The sequence below is a fragment of the Malaya genurostris genome, chromosome 3, assembly GCF_030247185.1.
Source record: "Malaya genurostris strain Urasoe2022 chromosome 3, Malgen_1.1, whole genome shotgun sequence".
NCBI lineage: Eukaryota > Metazoa > Arthropoda > Insecta > Diptera > Culicidae > Malaya > Malaya genurostris.
This window is the reverse complement of record NC_080572.1, coordinates 72,455,117-72,472,090: the sequence shown is the minus strand read 5'-3', so window position 1 is coordinate 72,472,090 and position 16,974 is coordinate 72,455,117. Positions and strand designations below refer to the sequence as shown.

The 16,974-nt window shown below is 39.7% G+C and overlaps 1 protein-coding gene across 12 annotated transcripts in view; it reads left to right on the top strand.

Moving 5' to 3' along the window:
- LOC131438963 (serine/threonine-protein kinase 10) overlaps nucleotides 1-16,974 on the top strand; it is a 90,430-nt gene that overhangs the window by 24,388 nt on the left and 49,068 nt on the right. Inside the window, exon 3 of one of the 12 annotated variants that reach the window (XR_009231025.1) lies at nucleotides 3,054-3,117. The exons of the other annotated variants lie outside the window; for them this stretch is intronic. The gene's annotated coding sequence lies outside the window, so the exon portion shown is untranslated. The remainder of the gene's footprint in view (nucleotides 1-3,053; nucleotides 3,118-16,974) is intronic. 12 annotated transcript variants of the gene reach the window in all.

The window sequence follows — 16,974 nt, the reverse complement described above, 5'->3', positions numbered from 1 at the left end:
GAAGTTCTGCGATTCCGTCCGTGGTGATAAGAAATTGTTCTAATTGTTTGTTAGGTTCACTATCTAACATTTTCAATTGTTTTTTGCGCTCTGAAATATGGTAAAAATCCTATGAAAACAAGGATATAGTATCCAACTATCGTGGAATTGCTGCTTTGTGCGCTGTATCGAAGCTGTTTGTAATCATAGTTCTTGATTTTATAACACATAGTTGCTCTGACTACATGTCTGAGACTCATCATAGCTCCATGCCAAAGCCTTCAACTTCAATTTAGTAACCTACACTTCCTTCATCATATGTTCTTTACAAGCACAACTACAAGTAGATTCTGTATACACCGATTTCGCTGCTGCGTTCGACAAAAACAATCATCACAAACGATTTCCATGTGAGGTATATTGAGATTAAACGGATCATTTTTTGAATTGGCTTCGATCATATCTAACTGGTCATTCCATGGAGATATTCTTTAAACTTACGGTACCGGCGTACTGCTGCTGCAAACTGATTGGTCTCGATTTATTATTTGTCAGTCGCGATGTTTGTAAGGCTAGTTTTGTGACAGACCTACTTCAGTCGCGGATCGATTGCTTCGAGCAATTGCAAATGTTACAATTTAACATTCGACGTCGGAATAATCGATCCTATTGCTATTTATGGATATAACGAGCATATGCCGCATATTTAACAAATGTCTCAATTCTTTCAACATTCATTTATTACGTAATGTTATCAAGAAATCGTTTCTTATGCTACTGTCTCATTTGATTTAGTTACTATAGAAGCAATAGATTAAAGGTAATGTATCATTTGGATGATTTTAATATATTGAGTCAAAAGATGAGGACGTTTTATGCCTGCTGGAGAACAAGTTTGACAGAAAAGAAAAGCATTCAGAGTAAAATCTGATAACAAGAGAACGGCGCTATCATAATTGAAACTGAAATTAAAAAGAGTAAATCAGATCATACTCATCCTGGTCTGCCTTAAAATTCTTCTTACCAAGAAGGAAATGCTTGCCGAGCAAGAAGATGTTGAAGCAAAAAATGTTCAATTGTAAGCATTTTTATTTTTACTGTAACATTTTCCGTACATCAGAGAAAAGTTTCTCAAAGTGGCGTTTTGTATGCGGATTTATTTATTGTATTCATATGACAAACTTATGCAGATTATGAAATTATGTTTAAGTGAATTTTCAAGTTCTGCGGAAAGTATAACCTGCATAAAATATCACGAATATCGCGCGTTTTAGTTTTCAACTTCGCGTGGATTTCGCGCTTTTTAGTTTTCGTCTTCGCGCGGATTTCGCGCGTTTTGATTTTGAAATTTTTCGTAACAATCCTGTACTTGAAAATACAACTTTAATTTATAGACTAGATGAATAATCGGTACAATGCCGGATGTTCTGATAAAAATCAACGTTTTATGATGTTTCCAACCATTCAACAAAAGCACATGCATAATTTTATTAAAGTAGAAATTCAGTACGGTCGTTAATTCAATCATAACTTCTATCGACCGAACATCGACATGCCAACTAACAACAGGTGAATCTTCACCGATCCCTTGTTCCACAAACGGGCTGGTTGTGTTAGTTTATTGCGGCGAATTTACCTTTAGCACATGACCTTGGGTCATCATCGGCTTCAGGCATTCTGGCTATCGTCTTCTTCCGTTGCCTCTTCCTTTCTTGCTCATCAGCAGCAATAAGCAGCACTAAAAGTGCGACACACGTGTTTCTATCGTGTTATTTACTCTTTTTACGTACCATTTCGCACGAATACCTGTTGTGACGGTCAGTAAGGTGGGCAGTCTGTGGTAGTTGTATATAGTAGGCGGTCGCTCTAATTTACGTAATAAATATATCATACAGACAGTATCCGGCTTTCTGCTTTCTGAGGTACATATTGCTTTGCTAGGGTGTCATATTTCACCACTGCCTTCCATCCGTTCTCGTTGTAAGGGAAGAAAAGCCCATCAATTGGAATGAAGTGTGCCTCAGAAACTATTTATTTTTCACTATAGGTACATAAAAAGATCAATGATGGTGAGCTTCATGATGATTTTTCCTTTATTTTCATTTGTGTGATTCGTTTGGGAAACATTTGCAAAGTCAGAAAAAATACGTGGAATACATGATTTAAAAATAGCATTTCCATGATTCTCCTAGGTGATGCTGCATCAACAGTAAGATCATCACCATTCATAATTCGACTCGCTGCATAACGCTGGTTTCAAACCTGCAGTCAGCACGCAGCAGCACGAGTCGCGCTCCTTTACAACCTATCAGCCGGTTCGATATACACAGGTGAAAATCTTTATTCATAAAATAAACACGAATGCTATGACACGAATACCACAGCGACTCGGAGTCTGAATCTCTCAGGGTTGGTCTACCGCTGATCACTGTAGAATGCTTCATCTCTTCAGGTGTGCAATAACAGCAGTGGATGATTGCAGCATTGCGACATTCACAGTTCTCATCACAACATTTGCGACCAACGCGAACAGGCTCATCACCGTCATGATGTTTTTGAATCGGTCAACGCCGCAGCACTCGAACCTCAGCAGGGATCGTCGTCATCGACGGGGAAGGTGATTTCATGGTTAATCATGGTGTACGCGTCGCAACGGTACCTCTAATGATGAAATCACATTCCAGGTGTTTTCTATTGCCCACGAGTGGATTTTTTTTTCACTGATATCAACATCAATCCATCGACGAATGTGGTGTCGTAATTCTTACTTGATCGCCTAGTTGTGATGCATAATTGTCCTGGATATGCTATCGCGTAGTCGTGCAAAGTGGAAACCAGGTCAAAATACATAATTCTTATTGATTTTTATTCTCTCTATTATACCTTAAGCATTGACCGTTGCATCGATAGTGCCAATGAGGACACTTCATGTCATGTTTTTTTTTCTGATTCTTGTTAATACATTTAGAATGGAACAATTCGTATTCAGTTTTAGAACAGATTGATTTTGTTCAGTTTAGTTATTTTAGTGCTTTTGGTAACGTTTGGTTTCGTATTTTCCTTCTTTTTTATAGTTAAACAATTCTTGGTTACCGACCACCATACCAATTGGGACAGACTAGAAACTATATCAAAGAAGTATGTAAAATGCCTAGGGAATGCGCATTGTTTTGTTTGTATGTGATATGTTATTAGGCCTAGCAACTAGTAATTTTCGAAGCCTGAATCTCATTGGATCAGTTCGATGAAGCTTTGTTATACTTATAATTTGATCTAGCTACTTGACTGAAGCTTTTAATCAAAAACATCTAGTTGGTTTAGTACTTCTTCAATCATTTTAGTTTCATTTTCTTTAATATATTTGTAGTATTTAATTAAAGCAAATGTTACATACATGTGATAGAGTGAGAGTGTAGAAGTCTCTCTATTAGATGAGATGAAAAGTAATCTCCTTGACCGTCGAAATGCATTCCAATCACAAAGCAGATTATGTTGATCCATTCATATTTAGGTAGACATTTGAAATTTAATCGTGATACAGCCATTTGTTTTGTTCTGACAGCCAATTCTTGCTTGCGTGTTTGGTACCATGTAGAGTATGAAAAAAAAAAGACAGATTGCGTTCGGCGATGCTGCAAAATTGTATTGAGTATTAAGCTGTCTGATGAAATGCAAATCAGTTAAGATAGTTCGAATTTTTCGGTTTATGTAAAAAATGGTTTTATTTTTCGAAATCCTTACGAGAGCTAAAGAGACCTAAAGGCGATGGAGTTCTAAATAAAGTTGGATAAATATTATGAAGCTAGCGCTCGATGTCGAAATAATGTCTAAAAAACCAAACCGTAAAGTGAAGGTGAGCAACCAGACAGAGATGAGTAACGAGCCATCACCCCCTTATTTTGGGCGAGATATAAGAAAAATCCTGGCGTGAGAAGCCACGTATAGTGACTCTGAACCAGAAACACGAACGCATGCACACTTCGGAAACATGTTAGGCTGGGGTAATGTGGAATCGGTTGTACTATTGGAGTCGATTGGTAATTGTTGATCAAATCTGCATTCACTGTTATACACCAGTTGACAGAATGAATCTCCGGCTATGGACTGAGACCGACACAAGTACTCCAAAGCTATTTATGGAGGTTAGAAGGAACGGCAATGACGTCGGTTTCCTGGGATTGTCATGACATGCTTTTCCTGGTGGACTATTTCGTAAAATGAAAAATAATCAACAGTGAGATTTACTGCATATTATTGGAGCAATTGAAGGCCAAAATAGTAGCAAAACAATGTGCCGGTTCACAAAACTATCGCAACTATGACTAAAATGTACGATTTGCAACATTATATGCTATTCGCCCGACTTTGATCCATTGCTCTATAGTCTATTCCCAAACTTATAAAAAACGCTCATTTTAAGAATAAATTTGCTTACGTGAGGAAATATTCTATGCAGTGGAGAACCCGGACCTCCCGAAAAGTCACTTCTTGGACGGGATTATAAAGTTAGAATAAGTGTATTGACCTAAACGAGGACTTCTTCATTTACTTTTCTGCTAAAGATTTTGAAAATTTGAATTGATTTCCTAGTACTAACTGCAAATTGGTGGTTTTCCAAAATTACTACTTATTAAGATTCAAATGCTGAAAAGTGGGTTATTAATTAAAAACTGAGGAAGTAACGAACAGATACTGTCATTTTCTGACGCAGCCGTTTGCCAAAGCCACCAAGAAATTATGTGAAGAAATCGAGAAATAATTATTTTTATCGATTTGTTGCAGATGTAATTAATTTCATTAATTAGAAAACTCACTGAAGAAATGTTCAGTTCTTATTGTTTGCAAACGCGATTCTCACTAAAGATCATATCACATGACAAAAAATTAGTTGTGAAAAGTTCACTAGCGAACATTCTTCTCGATAATATTTATTTGTGTTTGTAACAAAAATATACACTCACTTTTCTCTGAGATGGCTGAGATATGCGAAAATTTGAGAAAAAGTTTACACTCAATTATTTCTGGAACAACTCAACCGATTTTCGCAAGATTCAAATGAAAGGTCTAATAATATCCTAAAAATTTGTAGAACATTTTATCTCGATCCGACTTTCGGTTCCGGAACTAAAGCGTGATAAGTGGAAAATACCAATTTTATTAGTATTTTTCCACGAACGATGGTTAAAAACAGGTACAAATCCCATAAAACTGTCTGTCAATCATATCTTCTTGTATAATACTGTGGTATTCTATTCTAAATGTTTCTCTTCGATTCTTGAAAGAAACCAAAGAGATTATTTGTTAAATAATTAGTATACCCGATCAACAAGGGAGAACAAAATTGCATCTGGGGTTGTTTCGTTTTTTTCTATCTAATTAGCCTCGTTAATAGTTAAAATAAAAAATTATAACTCAATTTAACCTAGGTGATAACAAAATTGTTACAAACCATAATATGTAAATATCAATATTACATCTAAATTTGTTACAAATTTAGTACGACTTTTCAGCTGATATTACCCATTTTTGGGGGGAGAGGCTTTGCCATGCAAATCTAAAAATAGATTTCTCGAAGATGAAATTGCATACCTTTAGGCGATTTGATTTGCCATAAAAAAAGTCATGCACAAGTTAAGAGACTGGTTCCGAACCGGGAAGTTTTGAGTTGCCAACATACGCTCGGAGTATGGGAACCAACTGAGGTTGGAAGAATATATTGGCATCATACAATAACTAGTGTAAGTCCATATTGCTACAAAATAATCTATCCCTCTCCACCTCTTTCGTCGTTTCCTTGACAAAGGGGCTATTTTAGAACTATGAGCAAGCTTTTTTTGTGGTGCTGAAGAATAGTTGTAAATGAACGGAAATGACTAAATTCAGTGAAACAAAACTACCTTATAGAATCTGAGGAATGAATGATAGTTTTTCAGTTTTTTCTTCTTGAAGTAGTGAATTGTCTGTACGTGTATGTGTTTCGATTGGCGGGTATATTTGATTGAAATGTGCACTTAATTTTCTCGGAGATGGCTGAACCGATTTTCGTAAATTTAGATTAGAATAAAAATTCGTTTGAAAGATAGTGAAATTTCGGAAGAAGTGTATATAACATCGATTCGAGTAGCAAGTTTTAATAATTGATGATCAACCAATTGCCTATTAGCCACATTAGTTTGCGATATTCGCAGCCAGAAACCCCGCAAGTAATGTTCAAAAACCATCAAAATGGAACTTTTACTCCGGTTTGATTGTTCGATATCTACCTAGATTGGCTCACAGAAAAAATTATTCAAATGGAAAGTCTCATAATGCGGGTCGGTTGCTTTAAACTCTACATTGAAAATTTCGAATCCCAGCTCATGGTTTCGAATTGGAAGTAATCAAAATACTACGAAATGAGACTGTCATAAATTTTTCAGATATGGAAAGATTGAACTTTTCAAATCGAAGGTATTATGGTGCGATAAATCGTTTTTGTCTGATTCATGAATGTAAAAATGTTCATGCAATGATATACCTCATGATAAAAAAAGAACCGGAATTTTCATTTTAAAATTCCCGCGCTTGTCCAATCGGTAAACTTTTATTCTCTCAACGTTGGCAACACTTTTATACACATTCTGTCAAATTTTGACGCATATAGTACGATTAATTTTTGTTTGGCGTCTACACAAAGAAGTTGAAAAATTTTCGTGTGGCGATTTTTATAATGGATGATTTTCAATCTGCAACTAAAAGACCTGATTCGTTATTTTCAATCTGCCTATGACTAAAAGACCTATAAATCGAAAAAGTATTGAGCTGAGTTTAGATTTTGGTTTTGTTTTCACTTTGAATTTTGTTTTTCGTTTATTGCAGTGTCACTTTTGAAGACGTTTTGAAATTCTTAACACTTATCACTCTGTATTTTCGGAAACAAAAATCGGTCAATAATCAAATTTATGAATTCAAGCATTCATTTGACTCCAAGCTTGTATTAAAAATCATATCTGAGGAAACAGAATTCAATGAACTGAGTCGAATGCTATATCACTTTTTCCAATATTTATTAGTCGAGTTTTAAAGCTTTTGCCTTACCTTTCTTTGTTCGTAAGAGAAAAAGCGCAAAATCATCCTGAAAAATATTTATTTTCGATTTAAAATTAATATCTGAATAAAAACTTTACACGAATTACTTAGGAACGATCTCAAATCTAAAATTTAGGCCGTCATTTCAAAATCAAATATCAAATTATTCGCCCTTATTCTGAATAACGACGTATTGATTTTTCGATCGAATGTGGTTCGATCGAATCCTAGCTACCTTTGATTTTGTTAGCGTTATTAGGAATACAAATGAAATACGATCGTAAAATCGATACGACGTTATTCAGAATAAGGGCGATTGTTTTCAAAAGCATCTTCAGGCATGTGGAATTGGAAAATTTTTTTGTTAATGCTCTTTATTGAAGCATTGCATTTTTCGGGTTAAAAGTCAAAAACAAGATCGTTTGAACTCTTTTTTTTCTCAATTCTCTAGCATAGTTTTACCTTACCGGCCCTTAATATAATATCTGGACTTGCTATAATCTTAATAAAATCTGAATGTTTGCTTCTGATTTGGAATCATTATCATAACATAATGAGATATAAATATTAAGATCATATATAATTTTGATGGAATCCTGCTATGCTCTGTTGGTCAGGTAACCATAGAATGAAACAATTCTTTGATCGTTTAGATCATCCATAAGAAAACGAAGTCGAGTTCCACTATTGCAGGTACTTCCGGAACCGACACCCGAGAACCGGTATAATCGAAGTCGGCTCAATTAACATGACGTACGAACTCTACCAGTTTTTTTTTCAAATTTTGATGATTTTATACGGTTTTAACATTGTATGTTACTTTAAATGAAAGTGTTATTTTTTGATCCGAAGAATATGTTTAATTTTAGTGTAGGAGCATAAGGTTTTTCATTTGAACTTAACATTGGGAATATCGGTTCTGCCATCTCTAAGGAAAGTTACTGAGATCCTTTTTTGAGTGTATGACTATTATCTACAGTCATTTATCGAAAACCGGAAATCAGGATGGATAGTCGGTTTGCTTGGCTGCCTACTGATAATGGCTTCAGTAGTTCAGAAGCCAATTTAGAATACCGCTATAAGTGAGGGTACCAAATCTTTAGCACAGTTTACCTTATAATTCTTATAAATATTATAACCGGAAGTTGGTTCAGGATGAAATTTAAGAAATTTGTACCCCGAGACCTTTCATTTGAAGTCGGATCCGGATGAAATTTCAAGATTTGTATGGGACTATGATTTTATTTTAAAGCTTGTTTCATATAGAATTGGAACAAAGACAATTGCCTGTATTTTAGTAATTTATTATTGAATTCAAGATCTTTTTTTTACACAAATGTAGCGTTTTCTTCATACTTTTAAGAAAAAATACGGATAAAATTATTCGTCACGGTTTCGAAGGAATTCTCGAATTTTTCCTGTAACACGGCTCATTAGGTGGCGCACACCTTCTTCGTCCATCGTTTTAGCTATCTTATTCCACCAGGTCGTCATCTGATTGATGTCTTTGAAAACCTTTCCCTTTGCCTTGAGTCTCCTCTTCACGATTGCCCAGTATTTCTCAATAGGACGGAACTGTGGGCAGTTGGGTGGGTTAAGGTTTTTCGGAACAAAATGGACTCCTTTCTCTGCATACCATTCTTGAACGAATTTGCTGTAATGACAGCTTTCCCAATCTGGCCAAAACATTACGGGATGGTCGTGGGATCGAATGAACATCAAAATTCGTTTTTGGAGACACTGTTTTTGGTATAGTTCCGATGTCATTGTCATAATTGTAACAAAGACTTTAGTTTTTTTGTGCCACAGCTGCAAAAGCCCTGCCAAATCATAAATTTTCTGGCAAATTTGTCGGCAAAAACGAATTTAATTTAGGCTGGAACATCCCCCCGAGCCGTTGCCAAGTAAAATTTTTGACCTAGGATTTGCCCGAAGTCAGCCTAGATATAGGTTTCATCGTCCATCAGAAGACACTCGTCGAACTTGGTAAGCACCTGGTCATACAGTTTCCGAGCACGAATTTTAACCACACTATTCTGTTTGACGGTACGATTTGGCTGTTTGCTAGCTCGATACGACTTGATTTCTTCCCGCAGTCGAGTTCTCCTCACGGTATTATGGACAGCACCGAATTTTTTCTGGCCAAATCCCGGTCCGAGAGATTAGGATTCCTCTTAATCGTCTTCAAAATCTTACCACGCAGTTTCCGGTCGACAGTTCCACTCCGACGATTGACGTGAGGCTTCCGAATCGTCGTCAATGTTTCCTTATACCGTTTGATAACGCGCCATACGGTATTTCTGGGCAATTTCAGCTGTTTAGCTAGACTAGATGAAGACCACAATGGATTTTCTAAATAACTGTGCACAATTTTTTCTCTTCTTTCGGCTTCCATGTTGATTGTTTACAAAGTACAGTCGATTTGCGGAATGTCAAAAATCATACGTGAAGCTGACAAAATTCCCGACACGTGGGCGCCAAGAACTTCTAAATCCGTCCACCAGGAGCGCCACAATATGAGTAAAAGTTTGTTCCAATTCTAAATGAAGCAAGCTTTATATTAGAACCTAAATTTGTTAAAATTGATCTCGCCCTCTCTGAGAAAAGGGAGGAAATAATTTGAAACAGGATTTTTTACACTCTGTAATTCCGGAACCGGAAGTCGGATCGAAATAGAACTCATGAACTTTGTATGAGACAACTATACCTTTCATTTAAAACTATTAATTCTGAAAATCGGTTCAGCCATCTCCGAAAAAAGTAAGTGAAAAAAATGTTTCATTCATAAATACACACACACACACACATTTGGACACACATACAGACATTTTGCGTACTCGACGAACTGAGTGATTGCATAAACTTTTCTATATGAGAATGGCAAAAATGCTACATTCTTGACTATGACCAAATAATGCTCTGTTAATTAGTGAATAAATCGCACTTTAAATCATACAATCTCATAAAACTGATGCACTGATGAAGGAATGCGAACAACATTCCGAAATAAGTATCTGTATTATGATTATCTCTTAAACGATATTTTTGAGCTGATCGGGATTAGCTGAAATTGTACAGGGAATTTCTAGATGATTCGACCTGGGACTGGTAAATCATCCTTCAATGTACATCTTCTGGTAACCCCAGAATTCATTGATCAGTACCGGCGCCGGCCAGGCCCGAACGTAGATCGTCTAAGGAATGGGAAGAGATGTTAGTCCAACACTTGTTGTTACTAGAGGCCGTATATACTACTGCGCACTCCACAAGTGTCACGGGAGAAAGATATTTGTTAGTAAAAATTTCAGTATTGTTATTATTCGCGCTGGATTCAGTATGTTCCGGTTTCAAGATGCTCGGATGCACCACTAAACTCACTGACTTCCCGAGTGAACGTTTCAACAATATCCTATATTGAAGTCCCGGGAAGTATTAATTCACAGCTCTTATTCGATGAAACTGAAGAAAAATTTTGCAATACTATCGCGTAAAGCATAAAAACTTCCCTATTATTTATATAAATCAAACTATGTGATACAAAATAAACGAGTGAATAGGATTTAGACAAAATAGTTGATTCATTGCATTGACATAGTCTAAACAGTTGTTATAAAATCATTTTAAATCACCAAATAAAGGTCAACAGATTTCACTCGCGTCTTGATTATTTATTATTTCCACTTTATTATTTTAATTATTTATTAAAATTATCAATTGGTTATATTCGTCGATATATGTTATTTCTGTTATTAACTATGTAATATCAACGGATTTACGCAAAAGTTGATTTCTATCATTCAATTTATAATCTAGAAAGACAATCTATAACATGGAAGAAGAAAACGTTCCAAACAAAAATTTTCTCCGAAGCTAGACGGAAATTGATAGGTTGAATGAAGAGATAATTTAGTAAAATAGAGTAATCAGAAGTGAAACATTGAAAATGTCTGATAACTGAAAGGAAAAAGAAACTCCTGCAGGTGTCGCCTTTTACGACATGGAAGCAGGAACCCAGTGGATCTATTCTTGGTTCATATTTTTCCACCGGATTCCACACGGCATCTAGGCTGGTACTGTCCGAAGAGAGCTAATAGGTACTATCAATCTCCTAGTGGACCCCAGCCCCCTATCCCTTAAACGTTATTTTTGTGGGTAAAAATTCATTATCAAGTTTCGCTGACACAAAAAATCACTTGTGAACTTCAAGATTCATAGATTTGGGGATGCATGTTTCATGAATGTTAATGAACTAAACTTTTTCTGATTCCAATACTGGATGTTATTGATGTAATTTTTCATTGTCACTCACCCTGGTGTAATTAATAGAAGCGAAAGAAAGTACGATCTACACATGACATGACCAATATATCACCTGATCTAGAAAAATGCCATTATAGTGCATCTTGTATTTGGACCACACTCATATGGCTTCGGATCCTGTTATACCGAAGTCGAAAACACTGAAGTTTTATTTCGCCATAGAGACATTGCGATGGTTGGCGTTTTGCGGTTAACATCACTTCTTTCATCGTTGGGCGACACACTTACATTTCCATGGCAGATCAAATGTCAACGGACTCTGTCTGGCTTGTAAATGTCGGCATTTTGTTCGACCATTTAAGATGTTATCCATTTGAATAATTTTGATGTGAGTGAGAGCTATGGGATCGCCGGCGTTTCGTCACGCCTCACTTTATCGTTAACTTCAACAGGGGTGATATAAAAGGCAGAAGGTGTAAGTTTTCACCAAGGTCATTCGAACGGAAAAAATGGGGTAATTTACAATTGATACAGGACGCTTTTACAGCCAAGCATAAATTATGATGGCGTTTGTATGATTCAGATTGATTATGTCACCAACTTCACCCCTGTTCCCACCTGTTCACTTGGATCAGAATTGTTACTATACTCATCTGAATTTTCGAACTATTCTTGATACTAGCTTAGCAGTCGTTGTCACATCTCCGCTTGAGCCGGTTTTCTGTGAATGAAAAATTCAAAATTTGTCTGTATGTTTTGCCCTTCTTCTTCTGCCAGTCTGTCGTTTCGACAATGAAGCACTCTGGGCACAGAAATCTTTTCTGGCAGTCAACTCTTCGCTACTGCTGTTATGTGACACCCTTCCACTAATTTGTAAGGTAAACAACAGTTAACGTCATCATCTACGGCAACCGAGCTTTGCGTTTTCGAGAATATGGAAATCGGTGATGATGAGAGATGAGAGAGGTAATAATCACATTTTGGGTGCAGCTTCTTCTCTTGCCAGGCATCACAGTCGTGGCAAGCTGATCGGTGGTGAGACTCTGGCTAAGGATTTTATCGAATTGCTTTTACGGGTTTGATTTTCGATAAGATTATGCGATAGCATCTCCGCCTTGACTGATCGGCAGATCGGAGATACCGAGATTCATCGGTAATCGAATTTTAACACGATGCTGCGAAGGACGTTTCACATGAGAGCTCTAGAAAGCACCAGACCAGAAATGAACTCTAATTAAAGAGTGGAGAGAATTACAAAAGAATAAGTTTTGGCCACGAATTTTCGATTAGACTCTTGGTCCATTCATAACACAGAAAACCATAATAAGTTACTTACTGTTGAAATTATCAATCGATTATGTTTATTGGAATATTATTACTTAGTTGGATGCTTCGACAGTCAGAATATTTATTGAACGATTTAGTGCTTACGTAAAACTTTGTTTGCTACGTGATTGATGTTTCCTTCAGTTCTATTGTTTTCAAATCAATTATTCATCTATTAATAGTTCTGCTGAATATTAATGTGGCTTAGTGATGTGATTATGACAACTAAAGCCTCACGTATGGCAGCATAAATCTTGTATCATTTTCTACTTCAAACGTTGTAATTATAGTTCATTAATCTGTAGTGTAGTACGAGGAAACATATTTGATTTGTCACCGAATTAATAAAATGATCACGTAAATTCCGGTAGGACAGTCGCCACCATCAAAATAAAGTCAGCTTGTTGTATGTATGGCGGTCGTTTGATTAGTGATGCTTTCAGAAATACAGCCTTCGCTTCCCATTCGTTTGTCGAATTCATGAAAATGGCACGTTGTTGAGCACAGAAGATCAACTTATCAAGTGAGTGCTAATTATTCGGGCACTGTAAAAACAAAATAAATTGTAAGTAGTCATGATCTTGGCACAGTTTCGTTGCTACCGAAGTTACGCAAAGTTTACACCAGGCTTTCGATGGCTTTGATTCGAGTAAAATAAATAATTCGAAACGTTATCCTAATATGTGAAACACTATTAGCGCTTTATATAACATACGCTAAAAAAATAAACCACGGTGAGTTTCAACAAAACCTCAGAACGACGCCTGGTGGTATCTACTTTTCGGCACACAAAATAGAAACGGAAATAAACAGTAGCAACTCATCACGTAGTGGAAACATTTCTGGTCTGTTAACAAAATCGTACATCGAGTCTGCTTTTGCTGCTAATTGATTTTCTTTATTATTCACTTGCTCTTCCAACAATGTTTTACGGCTGCTGGTTTTCGGTAGTAAACTTTTCGTCCTTTGTTACCTACTCTAACACTGTAGTGGGAACTGGAATCAAGATTTCTGGAATTTCAATTAAAACATTGATAATTCTGGATTATGTTTAAGTTCCGCCTCCTTCTCAAAGAAACCATGTTTCTCATAAGCAATGCGTAGTGCTCGTACAGTTTTATTCTGACAAAAAAACAGTACATTTAGAAGTACGCATTCCATCTAACAATAGTGAATAAAAATCAAAAGTAAATTAGTATCAGGTGATTTATTGTCAAAATCTCAATAGTTTTTGCCTTATTTTATTTTATTGTGTGTGTGTGTATGAGTGTGTATGTGTGTGTTTTTTTTCATGGTGAAATGCATTTACGCACGGAGTGTGGGACTCTCCACAGGACTACCCAACTGTTGATTGGAACTACCCACTAAAACACCTTGGATCTCCAACCCTACCTCCCCGGCACCACCGCTAGGTATTACTTCGGGGTGGAAGGCTATTAGTGCTCACAGCACCCTCCCCAGATTTATGCAGAATGGGGATCAGTATCTTGCTCTCGAGGGATCGACCAGTTGGATGACGAGGTCGGTCCAGTGATGCCGGCTGGAGGGTAACTTCCGGTTCACTGGCGCCTCGACGACCCAAAACTGATGCTACGTCGCGGAACTACTCGACTAGTCTCCGCCAAAAGATCTAGTCTACACCGACAGAGGGTTTCCCGACGAGGGAAGTCCTCCCGAACCGACGCTTGCGGTACGCGTCTACGACCCGACCGAAAGGATGCCTGAGTCGATCCAATGATTCCGGTTGGAGCGTGACTTCCGGTTCACTGGCGCTCAGACGATCCTAGCGGTACCACGCGACAATCTACTCATCTAGTCCTCGACAAAGGATCTAGACTACTCCGACGGAGAGTTCCCCGGCGAAGGAGAATCTCCCGACACCGAGTCTCTTACACCACACGGGACACCCGATGGAGTGCCGAGGTCGGTTCCGCGATTCCGGTTGGAGCATGACTTCCGGTTCGCTGGCGCCTCGACGACTCGAATCGGTGTTGTGGCGACTGCTCGACTAGCCCCCGCCGAAGGATCCAGCCTACACCGACGGAGAGTTCCCCGACGAAGGAGGCCCTCCCGAAACCGACGCTTTCGATTCCCGTCAACGCCCGACCGAGAGGATGCCTGGGAAACATGCATTCCGGTTAAAAGATAGCTTCCGGTTCACTGGCGCCCTGATGATCCTAGCGGTATTACGCCACGATATACTCGTCTAGTCCCCGACGAAGGATCTAGACTACTCCGACGGAGAGTTCCCCGGCGAAGGAAGTTCTCCCGACACCGAGTCTCTGTTACACCACACGGGACACCCGAAGGAGTGCCGAGGTCGGTCCGTCGATTCTGGTTGGAGCATGGCTTCCGGTTCGCTGGCGCCTCGATGACTCGAATCGGTGTTGTGGCGACTGATCGACTAGCCCCCGCCAAAGGATCTAGCCTACACCGACGAAGAGCTCCCCGGCGAAGGAGGTTCTCCCGGACCGACGTTTATTCGCTGATCCCTCTTGAGCCTACTACGGTTGCACGCGGCTGCCTGTTGTTGTTCCGCAGTCCATTTCCGCTGCAATATGCCCGCAATTTGGGATGCCGCGATCGACACTGCGTTTCAGTTCTCTAGGCAGTGGCACATTCTCTGGATCAGGTTCTCCGGTGTGGTGTCAATGCCGCATGCGTCCAGTAGCTCACTCCTTTGAGCCGCGAAACGGGAACATGCGAACAAGACGTGTTCTGCCGTCTCGATCTCGTCTGGGCAGCCAGGACATACAGAGGATGTCGCGTGGCCGAACCTGTGGAGGTACCATTTGAAGCACCCGTGGCCTGTGAGAAATTGCGTCAGGCCGAAGTTCACTTTCCCGTGAGGTCTATCTAACCAACTCGAAACCCTAGGTATGAGCCGATGGGTCCACCTACCCTTGGTTGAGCTGTCCCACTCTTGTTGCCATCTGCGTAGAGAAGCGGCTTTGGAGGCCCTACGGGCGTTCTTGTCTCCTCGCATGCTGAAGCACTCCGCGTCTTCCTTCACTATCAGACCGATAGGCATCATACTTGCAACCACGCAGGCCGCATCCCTCGATACAGTGCGGTATGCACTGATCACGCGAAGACACATCAGTCTATGCGTATTCTCCAGCATCTGTGCGTTGCGTTCCACATTAAGTGCCGACGCCCATACCGGGCTGCCGTACATGAGGATCGAAACTGCCACTCCTGCCAGTAACCTATGTTTACTGGAGCGCACAGGCGAGCTGTTGGCCATCAATCGTGAGAGCGCCGCGATCGCTTTGAATGCGCGCTTGCAGGCGTATTCAACGTGCTTGCTGAAGCTGAGTTTGTCGTCAAGCATCACACCCAATTGCTTCAGTGATCTCTTGGAGGGGATCACGCAATCTCCGGCATGTACCAACGCCTCCTGTTCCGATTTGCGGTTGTTTACCACCATCACCTCTGTTTTGTGGTGCGCGAGTTGCAGTTTCCTGCTACGCAGCCAGTCCTCTACCAAGCAGATTGAGTGTGATGCACTCAGTTCGACCTCTTCGATGGATTCGCCGTTGACTGTCAGTGTGACGTTGTCCGCGAACCCGACTATCTTGACACCCGGAGGGAGCCTCAACCTCAGTACTCCATCGTACATTATATTCCACAGGATCGGGCCCAAGATAGATCCCTGTGGTACTCCAGCCGGGATTGGAGTGTTACGTGTGCCTTCGTCGGTCTCGTAGAGCAATACTCGGTTCTGGAAGTAGCTTTCCAGAATCTTGTACAGCACTTCCGGTACTCCCAGTCGAAGTAGGGATTCAGCAATGTCTGCCCAACAAGCACTATTGAACGCGTTCTTAACGTCTAGCGTTACTACCGCACAATTGCGGATTCCTCGTCGTTTGCGCTGGATAGCTACCTCCGCCGTGATTACCACCGATGTTATGGCGTCCGCTGTCGACCTGCCTCTGCGAAACCCGTACTGCTGGCTGGACAGTCCTCCTGCCTCCTCTATGAAGGGGGATAGCCTGTTGAGGATGATTGTCTCAAGGAGCTTTCCCTCAGTGTCTATCAGACAGATTGGTCTATACGCCGATGGGTCCCCTAGGGGTTTCCCAGGTTTCGGTAATAGTACCAACCTTTGCCTTTTCCAAATGTCTGGGAACATACGCTCATCCAGACATCTCTGCATGACCTCCCTGAACATGTCCGGTTTTGTCATTATAGCCGCCTTTAGAGCCACGTTCGGGATACCGTCTGGTCCCGGGGCTTTCTTTGTATCTAGCAATCTCGCCGCAGTGAGCAACTCCTCGTTCATTACCTTTTCAACTTCGTTCGCTGGTAGCGGGGCTGGCTGCCAGGAAAACGTGTCGT